Here is a 13,733-nt window from a genome sequence, read left to right as displayed (position 1 = left end):
CAGAATAAAAGTGGACTTCAATAATGTTCATAAATCAGATACTTCACAAATTCCAATTGTTTCTCATCCTTAATTAATGAAGTTTTGGTTTATTTCCATCTTATTTCAAAAAGCTCCCAAAACAAAGATTTCTACAGGAAATATGTTGCCCCCTCACAGGTATTTAAGTTTAGACATCCCCAAATTTCTCCATTAAGAATCCCCCTGCTTTAAAAATTTTGAAGAAATGTTTAAATTCATAAAAATACCTAAAAATATTTTTAGTAGGTTGGATAATTTTTCCTAATTCTCACTTCTTCTAGATACGGATTATATAGCCAAGCCTTTGCTGTGTGACTTTTCAGTCCCTCCTACATTAAGCGGAGGGCAATTTCTTATCTCATTGATTTACTTTGGCCAATGCAGTCCTATTTTTTATTGAGACAAAATTTAGATATTATAAAATTCACCATTTAAAGTGTCCAATTCACTGGATTTTAGCATGTTCGCAATGTTGTGCATCCATCACCATTATCTAATTCCAGAGCATTCTTATCTTCCCTAAAAGGAACCACGTGCCCATTAGCAGTCACTCGCCATTCCTCCCTCCTCATACACCAACCACGTGTCTTTACGAATTTGATTAATCTGAACATTTCATGCAAGTAGCATCATACACTATGTGGTTTTTTTTGTGTCTGGCTTCCTTCACTCAGTACAGTGGTTTTAAAGTTCATCCATATTGTAGCATGTATCAGCACTGCATTTCTGTTTTCTTTTTCTTTCTTTTTTTTTTTTTTTGTGACAGAGTTTTGCTCTTGTTGCCCAGGCTGGAGTGCAATGGCATGATCTTGGCTCACTGCAACCTCTGCCTCACAGGTTCAAGAGATTCTCCTGCCTCAGACTTCCAAGTAGCTGGGACTACAGGCATGTGCCAACAGGCCCGGCTAATTTTGTATTTTTAGTAGAGACAAGGTTTCACCATGTTGGCCAGGTTGGTCTTGAACCCCTGACCTCAGGTGATCTACACACCTCGGCCTCTCAAAGTGCTGGGATTACAGGTTTGAGCCACCATGCTGGCCATTTCATTTCTTTTTATGGAAAAATAATATCCCGTTTCATGGACATGCCACTGTTTATGCATTCATCAGCTGATAGACATATGGGTTATTTCCACTGTTTGGCTATTGTGAATAATGCTGCCATGAATGTTTGTGTACAAATTTTTATATGAACATATGTTTTCATTTCTCTCTTGGGTATATACCTATTAGCAGAATTGGGTCATATGGTAACTCTTTAACATTTTGAGGAACTATTAATCTGTTTTCCATAGTAGATAAAGTATTTTACATTCCTTTTAGCAAAGTAAGAAGGTTCCAATGTCTCCACATCCTCGTGAACACACATTATTGTCTGTCATTTTGATTGTGGCCATCCTAGTGGGTGTTCAGCTGTACAAAGTCAACAGGGTTTCTCCATGTTGGTCAGGCTGGTCTCGAACTTCCAACCTCAGGTGATCTGCCCACCTCGGCCTCCCAAAGTGCTGGGATTACAGGTATGAGCCACCACACTGGCTTATTTTATATTTTTAGTAGAGACGGGGTTTGTCCATGTTGGTCAGGCTGGTCTCGAACTCCCGACCTCAGGCGATCCTCTCGCCTTGGCCTCCCAAAGTGCTGGGATTACAGGTGTGAGCCACTGCACCCGGCCTCTTTTAACCTTTCTTTATGGAGCCTATTTTATGTAGTTTAGCTAAATCATTTTTGTTCCTTTTGTGTAAAGCTCTTTTATAATTTTCTCCCCTAAAATGAATAATGAAAAACTGTACACTCATTCATTCACTGATTTATTTTACAAGTATTTATGGAGTAAAGATGAACCTAAATCCTCTTTATTAAAGGACTTATATTGGAGTGTGAAACAGAGACAATAAAAAATTAAAAATGAACCCCCAAATCCCTCTTCCTTCACAACCCATCCTTCCATTAAAAAAATACTATAATTTCAGATAAGTGTTGGGAGACAAATCAGAGAAGGAGTGTAGAGAGTGACTGAACTGGCAGGCAATATTGAATCGCATGGACAGCAGGTGATATTTGAGTAGAGGCCTGGATGATGTATAGAAGTCAGCCACATCAAGAATAGGGGAAAGGACATTCTAGGCAGAGGAAGGGACTGTGCAAATGCCCTGGAGTGGGAGCGAGCTTGGTGTCTCTACGGACTAGCAGGTCCATGTGTCCAGAGTGTATGAGGGAACTGGGGAGGAGACAGACTGGATAAGTAGGAGGGGCTGAATTGTGTGCAGTCTGATAGGCCATATGAAGGGGAATTGACGGTATGAGAGGTTGTCCTGACTTGATTTCAAAGTGTACTTGGTCTAACCAAATAATATTTATTCTTATCCTCGATGTCTCTGTTTTCTCCTTTCCACTTTCTCTTTAACTTAGAGACCTTGTCTCTACCTTAAAAATAGAAAAAGATGAATGTTATTAATAACACATGCCTAATGAAAGAATCTGAGTGCATATTTTACACATATAAAATTTAAAACTTAAAAATACTTGGATACCTCAAAATAAATAAATAAATAAATAAAATGATTGGTGAGATTCAGCTAGTGGTGTTGTTGAAACTGGCTTGTCCTGGCCTTGGAGACAGAACTGTGTATATCTTTTCCCAATTCCGCCTCCAGTGACTCCACGCTAGTAGCTTGAAATTGATCATACTGGGCATTTATACCACAGTAATCAGCAAACATTGCAAATAAGGGGTTTATTTTCTCTCCTCCACCACACTCACCCAGAAAGCCAGTTAAGCAGTATTAAAAAACAAAACAAAACAAAACAAAACAACAACAACAAAAACTCCCTGTATCTTTACTTGCATTAGGTACATTGGGGGAGCATTAGGTCAGTTTCTCATTTTAGAATGACTAGCATGCATAAACATTTGATAGCAGCTAGGAAAAAATGAGTGTCTTCCACTTTTCTCATATGTATCGGGGTGTTCAACATTAAACCGTCACTGAGGATTTTCTCAGCTGAACATAACACTGGACAGTCCAGTTTATAATAATTACATTATTTATGCACTGTAACAAAAAGTCAGGGGGACTTGGTCCATTTTATGATCCTAGAATGATAGAACCAGAAGGAGAATCCAGCTTCATCCTTTTTCAGATGAGGAAAGTGAGACACCCAGGCGTGACGTTACATGCTCAGGTAATTTGGTTAACCAGTGGCTCAACTGAGAGATGAATCCAGGTTGTCTGACTCCCAGGGCAGTGTACCTGTGTTTTGATTTAACCCACTCCTTTCTCTTTGTTCTCTTTGTGTAATTAGCAGTCCTTTTCAGCCCTAACGTTTCATATAATGGCATTTAATAAATAGGAGATCATGATGATTAAGCTAATTTGAAAATTAGCTAGGCCTGGCATGGTTGCTTAGCTCTTTAATATCAGCATTTTAGGAGGCTGAGGTGGGAGGATCACTTGAGGCCAGGAGTTTGAAACCTGCCTGGATGAAATAGCAAGACCCTGTCTCTACAAAAAATCATAAAAAATTAGCTGTGTGCAGTGGCTTACATCTACAGTTCAAGATATTTGGGAGGCTAAAGTGGGAGAATTCCTGAACCCAGGAGCTTGAGGCTGAAGTAAGCTATGATTGCACCACTGAACTCCAGCCTGGGTGATAGAGGGAGACCCTGTCTCTTGAAAAAATAGCTGGAAAGCAAGAGAAGGGGAATAGACTATGTTTCCATTTATTCAACACCTACTTTTGGGGTGTTTGTATGTTGCCATGCATTGCGCTAGATACTGAGATACAGAAGGGGATGACATAGACATGAACTCTACCAGTGACTGTGGGAACCTCAGTCTAGGTAATTGAATCAAGGTGGTACTTTGAAGGTATTTTTTGTTCTGTAAATAATATGCAGATTTGTGGATCGTCGATACGTGTTTTTCCCGTAAGACTTGCATATATTGTAGAATATTAAATATTTGATACAGGATTTCCTATGCACCACAATTATCTATTATTTCATCCCCTACAATACAATTTTATTTCTCAAATAAAATCATAGGAAGGTGTTTATCCACTAGTCTCTAAGACCTGGAAATAGAACACGCTCCAGGTCTCTTGTCCAGTGCCAGGTGAGTGTTTCAACTGATTGTCATGAATACTTGTGACCTTAGGAAAGTCACATTGCAGGCAGAGGTCCAAGTGGGCAGAGAAGCAATGGCTACCATCAGCAGGTGGAAGATTTAACATGTGATGAAACACCACTCACAGAGACTGCATAGCAAGCAGGAGGCAATGGATCCTATAGTACATCGGAATCAGACTGAAGTTTGGCAGGAGGTGCGAAATCGTAAACCTTGACCTTGGTTTTGAAGGCTAGGAGGCTGTCACCTAGTGTATTTAGGAAATGAGGAGGTCACGATATTAGCTAGGACTATTGCAACAGTCCACAAAGAATAACGTGGCAGGGTTACGGCAACTGAATAACAAAGCAAGGCTTGGTCAAGCGAATACAAAAAGGGTGAGGTTGCTCAAAGCAGAATTCAGAGCTCATAGGGAGCCCTAGTAAAGCTCGTTTTATTATCAAATCTGTCTTGCCTAAGGACCAGGTGCTAAAAATTGGCCTCTAAAGGATATTTAAACAGTTCCAGGTGTGGGGAATAGCAACCTGTTGAGGCATAGAGCCTTGTCATTAGGAGTGGCTTTGATTGACATTATTTTATAGAAATGGTTTTTACATTTTAGTATGTATCAAAAGCACCTGGATGGATTACTAAAACACGAATTGCTGGGGCCTACTCCCGGTGTTTCTGATTTGGTAGGTCTAGGTTGGGCGAGACAGCATGTCTCTCAAACAAGTTTCCAAATAATGCTGATGATACAGGTCTGGAGACCACACTTTGAATGCCCCTGTCTTGTCAAAAATACTTAAGAGACAGGGACAGTGGCTCATGCCTGTAATCCTAGCACTTTGGAAGGCTGAGGTGGGAGGATCACTTGAGCCCAAGAGCTCGAGACCAGCCTGGACAACATGGCAAAATTCTATCTCTACAAAAAATAGAAAAGATCAGCTGGGCGTGGTGGTGTGTGCCTATAGTTCCAGCTACTTGGGAAGCTGAGGTGGGAGGATTGCTCGAACCTGGGAGACTGAGGCTGCAGAAAGCTATGATCATACGACTGTACTCCAGCCTGGGTGACAGAATGAGACACTGTCTCAGAAAAAAAAAAAAAAAAAGAAGAAAAGAAAAAATGCTTAAGGTAAGATAATGGAAGTTTTTAGGACCTTATTATGGCATCCAGTTTGGGTGGATTTCGTCCACCAAAAAGGAGGAACCTCTGTTTCCTTTGAATTCCTTTGAGTACATAGTAAAAATGTAAACTTTTTTTTTTGCCATAACTTTCTTTTAAACACTGAATTTTTCCCATTAATATAGGTAAGGTTTGTATTAATTTGATTTTTAAAAAACAGATGCTTCTTGAAAACAAAAGCAAGGCTATCTGCAGCCTATTACCTTCCTAGCACAGACATAGACTCCTCCACGGAGGCAGGGACTGTCTCTGCTTCCTTCATTGCCATATCCCTGGCGCACACTGTTTGTATAGAATAAGTACTCAGGAAACATTTAAGTGAGCATATAAATGAATTTAATTTGTATACAATTTTAACTTACATTTTATTAAGTTTTTAAAAAGACAAATTTAAGAAGCTTTTAAAAAGGCAGCATTAAAAAGACATGCAAAAGAATTGACATGAAGAAAAAAGGTGGGGAACCACAGGAAGACATCATTAGTACATCAGGAAACAGATGCAGAGACTGCCCCACTTAGTGAGATGGCTGCCTGGGTAGGTAGACATTGGCTTTTCCTTCCCTCCTCTCTTCCTCTCACTTGGAGAAGCCGCACAGTGCATGGTGGGTCTGTTTATGCAACTTCCCACTGCCCTCACTTGTCAAACCTTGGTCTAAGGGCTACAGCCCCGGATGAGTCACAGGAGCTTGCCTCCTGCCTGCTCTGGGCCACCCCTGCCCCTAGCTAGTTGGCTCTCTGCTTTTCTTCTCCGCTTCTTGAGAGCACTGCAGGGCAGGAAGCAAACAGCTGCTCCAGAACACTCCTGCAGGTATATTGCAATTCGCTGTCCCTCAGTTTCCACAGTTCTACTCTAGAAAGAAAACTTCTGTGTTAACTGAAAGAAACTGTAAGAACTAAATTAATATCTGCAAGGTTTAATATGCTCCTCTACAAAGTAAATAATTTAAAAATGCAAAATTTTATTTTATGTGTTTGAGACAGAGTCTAGCTCTGTCACCCAGGCTGGAGTGCAGTAGCACAGTCTCAGCTCATTGCAACCTCTGCCTCCTGGGTTCAAGCAATTCTCGTGCCTCAGCCTCCCGAGTAGCTGGGATTATAGGCACCTGCCACCACACCGGGCTAATTTTTGTGTTTTTAGTAGAGATGGGGGTTTCTCCATGTTGGCCCAGCTGGTCTCGAACTCCTGATCTCAGGTGATCTGCCCACCTGGGCCTCCCAAAATGCTGAGATTACAGGCATGAGCCACTGTCCCCGCCTGGCAAAATTTTATTCTTGTTATCATCCAGTGTCCTGTTCTTTTTTTATGTCTAGGGACTCTTGCTTCCATTTCAAGTTTCTCTTTTAGTTAAACTTATCTAGAACAATAGATTTCAATCCCACCTTAAAAAAAAACAAAAAAAAAACACCACATCTTTTATTCAAACAAACGTCATGTAAAAACTCAGTATATACACACTAGAGGAGAAGGTGGAGGTGCTCTGGCAGAGTGGGGGTGGGGAGCCCAGCATTCCTCACGAACCCAGCAATGTCACTATTTGTAGCAATTCAGCCCAGCACAGTACATAACAATAAATTAGCTAAGACAGATTCAACAAAGTTATTTCCTCAGCAATTACATACTGGATGCCTCAGAAAATGAGTGCTTAGCTGTATGCTCATTTCAAACAGTATTAGGAAAAGGAAATAAAATAGAATCAAATGCTGAAAACAAGGGAAGCTATTTGTGCTTCATCTTCTGAAGTACTCTGTTTTTCTTGGGAATTTTAATCTGACCATAGGCAGAAAGGTGATCATTAGGGTAAGATGGTATCTTCTTTTTTAAATGCTCCATTACATTGTACATAGTAATAACTGGTACTCACAGGCACACTATCCACGGAAGTGAAGGAGATTAAATGAGGGCTAGGCAGCATCAGCTTCTGTAAACTTAGACTCCCAGAAGAAGCCCAGGTTGTCCTAGGAGGAGCAAGAATTCAGGGCCAGAAGACCAAGCCACTTGCTGGCTGCAACGGCTGAGGCGAATCCCTTAGCCTTTGGGACCCTAAATTTAGATGTAAAATGCGGAAAGTAATAGTTGTTCTGCCTTCTTCTTGGGGCGGGGCGGGGCGGGGGTGGGGAGGTTGGGGCTTAGTCCCAAAAGGAAGGGATGCAAACTGAGGCAGGAGAATAGAGTCTGGAGGCTGGGAACCTAAGGCTGTTTCACACTGACTTCCTAGAACGAAATTGAAAGGGAAACCCTAACTTTTCCTGCTTGAGTAACGAAAGGACCAGAGGCTACTCAGTTTGCAAATCCCAGCAACATTTTCTGAGCAGCAGACGGGAAATTCGCTGTCCGCAACAGATCAGACTGAGTGCAGGCTGAGCCTTCGTTTGCATAGAAGTGTTAAGTTTGTAACTTCACCCTAGCCTCTGATTGGTTTTGCAGTCAATCAGATGTTTGAACAGGAGTGTGACCTTTGTAACTTCACTTCAGCCTCTGGTTGGCTGTTTTCTGTAATCAATCAGACTGATTGTGGGCCACCACTTCATTTACATGAAGCCAGCGTGAAGTGGCCAATGGGAAACTTCTAGTGGGTATTTGAACCCAAAAAGATTCCCTATCCGGCCCTTGAGCCACTGCTTGGCCTGTCCCCACACCTTGGAGTGTACTTTTGTTTCCAATAAGTCCTTGCTTTTGTTCTTTCATAGCCTCATTCTTTCTTTGCTTTGCTCGGCGTTTTGTCCAAGTCTTTGTTCAAAACACCAAGAACCTGGACAACTTGCAGTCATGACCCTCTACCGGTGACAAAATCATGTAATGTACAAGATTATAAACTTCTAAACAAACACTGGCCTGGCGTGGGTGGCTCATGCCTGTAATCCCAGATTTGGGAGGCCAAGGTAGGCAGATCACCTGAGGTCAGGAGTTCAAGACCAGCCTGGCCAACATGGTGAAACCCTGTCTCTTCTAAAAATACAAAAATTAGTTGGGCGTGGTGGCACACGTGGGTAATCCCAGCTGCTTGGGAGGCTGAGGCAGGAGAATCGCTTGAACTGGGAGGCGGAGGTTGCAGTGAGCCGAGATCACGCCACTGTACTCCAGCCTGGGTGAACTAGTGAAACTCTGTCTCCAAAAATAAAATAAAAATAAACAAATAAACACTGACTTTTATTATGTAAGCATTTAGAAAAATATTTGTGAATGAGGCACAAAATTATTTTGCAATGGTCCATTGTGCACAGAAGATTGTCTTTGGTTCTTTGGGGAAGAAGAATGAGATGAATACACTGTGTATTCAAGAGGGGACTAATCTAAGGGGCACATGAGATAAATATATGAAAATACATATATATAAAAGCAGTATAAATGGACACTTGTAGTTGCCATTTGTTTGTTGTGCATTTTCTTTGTGCCAGGCCCTGAGACATCCTTACTAAGTAGAAAAAATTATTCCCTTGTAACAGAGGAAACTCAGGGGCATAGAGTTTACAATAACTTGTAACAGGTCATGCAGCTTGCAAAGGTCAGAGACAGGACGTAAACTTATGTTCATCTGGCTGGCTCTGAGGTCCAAGCTCGGATTTACGTCCATGCTGTCCACAACCTCTTATTTTTTTTCCTCCTTTTTCTCCTGCTTCTCTTCTCTTAGTCTTCCTTTCCCTCCTTCTCCCCATTTCATTCCTCCTCCTTCTCTATACACTCTCTTTCTTCCTGTCTTAGAGATGTGCCCATCTTATATTTATAATTAAGCACAATTTTCATTATTGGCCAACTGGAATTAGGGTTTTCCTACTTATTTGTAGGAATCGTATTTTAAAACTGAGATATTTAGGGTGCTACAGATTATAAACTTTTGTTTTTTTCTTCTTTTTTTTTTTTTGATACAGAGTCTTGTTCTGTCGCCCAGGCTGGCATGCAGTGGCGCAATCTCAGCTCACTGCAACCTCTGCCTCCTGGGTTCAAGTGATTCTCCTGCCTTAGCCTCCCAAGTAGCTGGAGGATTACAGGCGTGAGCCACTGCGCCTGGCCCAAGCTTTTCAGAAAAACCATCTTAAAGAACACATTGCTGGATCTGACATCAAATCTATAGTTTAAAAATATGACTGGCTGAGTGGACTAAGCCTATTTCTTTCAATGTTATATTAAATCTCTGAAATATGGGGTTATTCATGTAATGAAAATCCTCTTACAGAAAAAGAAACCCCTTTCGGTCGTAACTAAAAGTTCTTTATGTGACAGCAGTTAGGTTTGATATGGTCGTTACTGAGAGTGTTATTCAGAGCAATAGCTTTCTTTTTTTTTTTTTTTTTTTTTGAGATGGAGTTTTGCTCTTGTCGCCCAGGCTGGAGTGTAATGGCGTGATCTCAGCCCACGGCACCTCTGCCACTTGGGTTCAAGCTATTCTCCTGCCTCAGCCTCCCGAGTAGCTGGAATTACAGGTGTGTGCCACCACACCTGGCTAATTCTTTGTATTTTTAGTTGAGATGGAGTTTCACCATGTTGGCCAGGCTGGTCTCGAATTCCTGAGCTCAGGTGATCTGCCTGCCTTGACCTCCCAAAGTGTTGGGATTACAGGTGTGAGCCACCATGGCTGGCCAAGAGCTTACTTTTAACCAGTCAGGATGAACATGTTTTAACACAGATATCCTTTCTTAATTAGTAAATCTAATCGTGGCTTTATTCCTGGCCAGTATGATTGTTAGAGTTCACCTTTTCTTGATTACTATGTAACTTGGAGAAGGGAATAAGGAACACAGGAAAAGTGAGGGTTTTTAGGAGATTCTAAGCATGAATCTCCAAGATTTCCATGTGGGGGGCAGGTTTATGTTGACATAAATTCATCTGCAAATTATGTAACTAGAACTATCACATGTGGGCCGGGTGCAGTGGCTCACGCCTGTAATCCCAGCACTTTGGGAGGCTGAGGCGGGCAGATCACGAGGTCAGGAGATCGAGACCGTCCTGGCTAACATGGTGAAACCCCGTCTCTACTAATTTTTTAGTAGAGACGGGGTTTCACCATGTTAGCCAGGACGGTCTCGATCTACTAAAAATATGAAAATTTTTTAGTAGAGACGGGGTTTCACCATGTTAGCCAGGATGGTCTCGATCTCCTGACCTCGTGATCCACCAACTCCGTCTCAAAAAAAAAAAAAAAAAAAATGAAAATTAACCGGGCGTGGTGGCAGGCACCTGTAGTCCCAGCTACTCGGGAGGCTGAGGCAGGAGAATGGCGTGAACCCGGGAGGCGGAGCTTGCAGGGAGCCGAGATCCCATCACTGCACTCCAGCCTGGGCGACAGAGTGAGACTCAGTCTCAAAAACAAACAAAAAAACTATCACATGTGTGGTAGACAGCTTGTTATGAACTAATACCACATAGGCATAAAAGAGAGTCTAACTTTTAAAATCATCTTACGAGTAAAAATATATATTAAAATAAGCACAAAATGAGGCAGTGCATGGAAACTAAGGTCCATCTCTTTTTTACACCTGAGGGACTAAGACACATGGATTGGTCCCTGTAGAGCCTATTCCCCACACCTTATAGAGTCGTGTGGGATTTACCAAGGATAATTTTCTTACTCTACAGGGGAGAGACAGTTACCAAGGCAGTTCACTCATTCGTTGTTACTTCATTTCTGTCATTTGAGGACCGAGAACACATAGTGTCTACATTTAAGTATCTGATAAAACAATGTGGACAGGGAATTTGTTTTATGAATTGTAGGATGGAAAGAAATTAACACACGTTGAATGCCTCCTTTGTGGTAGGTACTTTCATATCCCCATTTAGTTTTATTTAAAAAATTCTATACTACAAAGTAGTATTCTTAATACCATAAAAAATTAGGAAACCAAAGTTCTGAGAGGTTAAGCAGAGGGCCCAGTGTATCTCAGCTAGAGGTGATGGAGCTGGTGTTTGAAGTTGGTTTCTGGACTCCCAGTACCTGGCTTTTTCCATTATCTTACTCTGCAGGAGATAAAAGTGCTTGTAACATTAAGCCACACCATGTCTCAGTTTCCTAGTACAGTGTAGGCTTAGGGACCTGGCCTATGACTACTGTGTACTACAGTTCTGGAGTGTGCTGTGACTACTCCTGGAGTACATGTATCTCAGTTTTCTGTCTCATTTCATGAGAGCTTTATAATATAAAAATGTAAGCTATGTTAAGGAAAAATAAGATGCTATACACATGAGTTTGAGAAATTGCTGATATATTTAAGATTTAAGAAATTTAGGACTAAAACTCAAAAATTATTCCATTGCTTAAAACTTAATATGCTATAAGGAATCTTGATCCAGATTCTTCTGGGTAAGCATGCACATCAAAAGAGATGCCTGACTGTAATAAATCAACTTTTGATTAATATAGCAAAAATTGAAGCTCAATTTTCAATGTGTATGCAGAGTTACTAATTAATATATACATTTAAAAATAGCACATTTTAAAAAATAGCACCGTGCAATCTTGATTTCTTATTATTTCAATGTGGAAAATTATTTTTCACATTTTTGTTTTTGCAGAGATTTTCAAATATTATGCATCATTTTAGACTTAGTTATTATATATGGATTAATATCTTTTGGTTTTTTCTTGAGACAGGGTTCCACTGTAGCACTCAGGCTGGAATGCAGTGGCGAGATTTCAGCTCACTGCAATCTCTGCCTCCTGGGCTCAAATGAATCTCACACCTCAGCCTCTGAGTAACTGGGACTACAGGTGTGAGTCACCACACCCAGCTACCTTTTGTAGAGAGAGGGTCTATGTTACCCAGGCTTGTCTTTTTTTTTTTTTTTTTTTTTTTTTTTGAGACGGAGTCTCACTCTGTCGCCAGGGCTGGAGTGCAGTGGCCGGATCTCAGCTCACTGCAAGCTCCGCCTCCCGGGTGCACGCCATTCTCCTGCCTCAGCCTCCCGAGTAGCTGGGACTACAGGCGCCCGCCACCTCGCCCGGCTAGTTTTTTGTATTTTTTTAGTAGAGACGGGGTTTCACAGTGTTAGCCAGGATGGTCTCGATCTCCTGACCTCGTGATCCGCCCGTCTCGGCCTCCCAAAGTGCTGGGATTACAGGCTTGAGCCACCGCGCCCGGCCCAGGCTTGTCTTAAACTCCTGAACTCAAGTCATCAACCCACCTTGGCCTCCCAAAATGCTGGGATTATAGGTGTGAATCACCATGCCTGGCCAAGATCTTAACTTATGGATAAATTCTTAACTTTGTCTGACAAAATTGGTTTGCCAGAATGCTCATTGGTGACACTTAATGAGAGTTTACTATGTATGCATATGCTTAGTATGCATATGCTTCGTGTGAATTGTCTTTCTGAATCCTCCCCAACCCATGATGTATTTGGTGTAATTATGCCCATTTTTCAGATGAGAAAACCAAAAGGCCATCAGGCTGGCAAAGAGGGGTATGTGACATGGAACCCAGTATTTTGATTCTGAAGTCCATGTTCTTAAATGTGCTGTGTATCTATAACATCACTGGGCAAGAAGTTAATACTCAAAAAATACTGCACATAAAAACATTACCCCAAAAAGGATAACAGTGGGGAATAGGCTAATATTCACTCCTACGTCTCATCCTTTCCCAGGGCAGTGTTGGCTCATGTTCTTTTTAATTCTTTGGCATTCTCCTTGAGGTTTTCTGCCCCATGGATATTGTAAAAAGACCTCCTCCAACTAGAATATTCCTGGGGTGACATTTAGCTTTGTGTAATGCCGAAATGAAGGTTTCTATGAAGTAGATGTATGTTTTTTTCGGAGAGACCATGATTTCTCCTGAAAGGATGCCACTGGTGGGTGACTACATGGATTCTTTGTCCCCTCTGCTGTGCCCCACTGTGGGAGAGAAGCAAGGATGGGTCTGTCAGCCAGGGAAGAGGAGGTGACAGCAGCACAGTCTCTGGAAAAGTGTTGCTGATAGCCTATGGTGTGGAGAAGGGCAGGTTTGGGGAGTAGCAGGAGTAGAGGGAAGGAAACAGGCTATCATATTTCTATAGAAGCAAAATGAGTGGTAGGGCTGACAGCCTTTGGCAGCAGGAAATTGGACATTATTTCTGGAGAGAACTTCCTGTCCCTAATGGGTAAACTTATCCACTTCTCACATTTCCCCACTTGTACTAGGGGCTTCCTAAGAAATAAATACTCTTTTTTCTCTTTCTTGCTTTTTTTTTTTTTTTTTTGACTGAGAGTCACTGTTGCCCAGGCTAGAGTGCAGTGACATGATCTCGGCTCAGTGCAATCTTCAACCCCTGGGTTCGAGCGATTCTCCTGCTTCAGTCTCCCAAGTAGCTGGGACTACAGGCACGTGCCATCACGCCTCGCTAATTTTTGTTATTTTTAGTAGAGTCAGGGTTTTACCATGTTGGCCAGGCTGGTCTCAAACTCCTGACCTAGGTGATCTGCCTGCCTCGGCCTCCCAAAGTGCTGAGAT

Source organism: Trachypithecus francoisi, unplaced genomic scaffold (assembly GCF_009764315.1).
Source record: "Trachypithecus francoisi isolate TF-2019V2 unplaced genomic scaffold, Tfra_2.0 Lachesis_group5, whole genome shotgun sequence".
In the NCBI taxonomy this organism is placed as follows: domain Eukaryota; kingdom Metazoa; phylum Chordata; class Mammalia; order Primates; family Cercopithecidae; genus Trachypithecus; species Trachypithecus francoisi.
This window is presented reverse-complemented; position numbering follows the sequence as displayed.